General features: G+C 47.4%; 1 protein-coding gene across 2 annotated transcripts in view; it reads right to left on the bottom strand.

Moving 5' to 3' along the window:
• The window catches only part of PLCD1 (phospholipase C delta 1), a 48,043-nt gene that overhangs the window by 40,452 nt on the left and 4,484 nt on the right, over positions 1–3,107 (bottom strand). The window lies entirely within an intron of this gene.

Here is a 3,107-nt window from a genome sequence, read left to right on the forward strand (position 1 = left end):
CCCTGGGAAAGGTGTGCCTGCACGGGGTGTCAAGGAGCAGGCACATGCTGTGAGCCATCAGGTGACATTACTCCATCTCCAGGTACCACTGAGGACACCCCCAGGGCACAGCAGGTTCTCCTGCCCACCGTGGCACTGCCTGTCTCCAGCAGTGTGGCAATGCTGGCTCTGCCCAGCTACCAAAGTGTATCAGGACTGCTGTAAATCCACACCCACACAGACACATACCCAGCCTGTGCTCAGAGCCTGTGGGAACCCAGGAAATTCCTCTGGCTGCCCTGGAGGATGCAAGACCCTGCCCAGGGGGCTCAGAGACCTTGGCACAGAGCCCAAGACCCCTGTGCCTTTGATTGAGCCCTTGGAAAAAACAATTGCCAACCTTATATGAAGGATTACAAGTCAAGAAAGTTTACGTAGAATGATAGTGAATTTATCGCAGGGTGGAAAATAGATTTTCTGGGGTTTTTAGAATGGGGGTTTAGGGGGCAAGATGGAGGAATCTGGGTGTGTCCAGCCTTTCTCCTTCTTCTTCTTGGCCTCCATCTCCTGCTGTGATGTTGGCACTTTTGGATTGGTTTAGAGTAGAAGCTCACTGTCTAACACAGGTGATAGGTATTGGAAAGTAATTGTAAATATTGTACATGTAGTTTTTAGTATAAAAAGAGAACACTGCCCTGCGGCAGGTAGAGTGCCTGGAACTGTCCTGCTGAGTGGACCTCTGCAGGCCAGAGAAAGAATTTTATAGAATTTTATAGATACAATAAACAACCTTGAGACCCAGAACTGAAGAGCTCTGACTCCTTCTTTGACCGCTGGGCTGGGAAAAGAGACTTTCTGACACATCTCGGGGTCACTGTGACCAGCTAAAGACCCCAAGAAGAGCCCAGCTCAAAGGATTTAACTCATTCATCTTTATAAAACAGTCCAGTTGCAGCCTTTCTCCATGCCAGCTCCACAGCCATGGATCCACCAGGGCTCCCCCAGGCAAACATCAGAGTTCCTGGAGCCACAGCACAAGGATCCTTCCCATTCACTTCCAAGGACTGGGTGGGGTCAGGACTGTTGCTGTAGGGGCTCTCAGATCCCCTAATTTGGAAACTGCTGGCTCAGAGCACAGGAAAGGGAGCTCTGAAAGTCATTCTTCTCAACTCACGCCTTTATTTGATTTAGAGTGAGATATATTAGCAAGATAATTATATAGAGAAAAATAGATATTATGTGGGAAAGGACTTTGGTGTTATATGGGACAGAGCTCAGCAGAGCAGGGAGCAAACATCCACTGAGGACTTTGTGTTTGTTGTTGTTACGATGGGTTATTGCCCTGGGGGACCTGAAGAGCCCAGCTGAGCTCAGGACCCCACCAAGCTGGGCATCCAAACACCCAGGAGGGGACAGCCTCCAGCCCAAAGCCCCAGGAGAGGTCTCACTGCAGCCTTCCCCTTTTGTAAAAAAGGAGCCACAGGGACTTTTTACAAGGGCAGATAGTGATGGACAAGGGGGAACTGTCTGAAACTAAAAAAGGAGAGATTTAGATGAGATGTTAGAATGAAATTCGTTACTCAGAGTGTGACAAGACACTGGCACAGGTTGCTCAAGGAAGCTGTGGATGCCCCATTCCTGGAAATGTCCACGGCCAGGCTGGATGGGGCTTGGAGCAACATGGTCCATGTGTCCTTGCCCATGGCAGGGAGTTGGAACTCCCTGATCCATGATCTTTAATGTCCCTTTCAGCCCAAACCTTTGTGATTCTATGATTCAAAGCCTTTTACAGTTAGTTAGAGGGAAGAGAAAGAAAACATGTGAAGAAGGATGCACAGAGATTTAATGAGGTGCCCAAGGTCATGTGAGAAAACTCTGCTTACAGACCAAACATATTTTACCCTGTTACTTTACTCCTCCTACCGGAAATCTTATCACTGCTTGTGGGAGGAAGGGAGGTACTTTGAAAGACCCACCCTTCATTTAGTTAATTGTGATCATTACCAAAAAAACCTGTGTAATTAACACATTTCAACATGCCAAAAAATCTCTTCCACGTTGCAAATTTATCTCCTGGATTTACAACACCACAATGATTAGTGAAATAAGAGAGAAAAAATGTCATAAAATATGGAGAAATGTGTCAGGAAAACATGGAATGAGAAGGAAAAAAAGATATAAATAAACACACCCTGCCTGATTCCACTTTGACTGCACAATTGGGTTCAACTGGGGTCCCAATTATGGTGCCAAGCTGGGTGCTGCTGGAACAGAATGGTTCTTCCTATGCCATATAATGGTGATTGTAGTATCTGGACTTTTTATCATAGGGCAGATCCTGGGTTTCCAAGATAAGGATGAGAATAGGCCATCCTTCCCAGAGACATCTCCTGTCAGTCCTTGGATTTCCACATCTCTGCAGTTGCCTTGTAAGGCTGAAATGCCAGTTTATCCCTGGGGCTGCAGGCAGGAAAGGAGCAGCAGCCACACACCACACCAAAAGTCTTCACGCCGAGCATTAGGGCTTGGACACCTGAGTGACCTGAACAATTTGGGGAGGAAACAAGGCAGGCAGGGCTGCTGAGACCAGCACAGCCCACCCCACAATTGGGCAATGTGACCATTCCTGACACGGCAGATTCCTCCTGGCTGTCCCAGAGGTGACAGCATCACTCAGTGTGTGTGTCACAGGAGGAATGAAGGACCTGCTCTCATTGCTCCTGTGGCAGTTCCAGTTGTGGGTTTCTCTGGGTCTGGATTGAAGGCACTTGAGACAGTGGTTCATGTTTGGACTCAGCTGTTCATTATTTCTTATCAGTAAAACAGTCTCACTATTGGGAGTTCAGCAGCTTTTCATGAGAAGGCACAAAATGGCCAACAATCTCTTGTTCCAAGGTCTTTTAGGACTAAACTATCCCATGAAGAGCTGACACCTGGATTACTTCCCTTTTAACCCAATAACTGATCCCACAGAGCTGCAATGGGGACTTTTCTGCCCAATTACAAAATGCCACCCAAACCCATGGAGAAGGAGGAAGAAGAAGCATGAAGAAGAAACCCAGGATGACACCCTGTGCCCTCCATCTTGCTTCCATCCTAAAAATCCCAAAACCTCAATTTCTCACCAA

The sequence above is a fragment of the Geospiza fortis genome, unplaced genomic scaffold (assembly GCF_000277835.1).
Source record: "Geospiza fortis unplaced genomic scaffold, GeoFor_1.0 scaffold182, whole genome shotgun sequence".
NCBI classification, from domain to species: Eukaryota; Metazoa; Chordata; class Aves; order Passeriformes; family Thraupidae; genus Geospiza; species Geospiza fortis.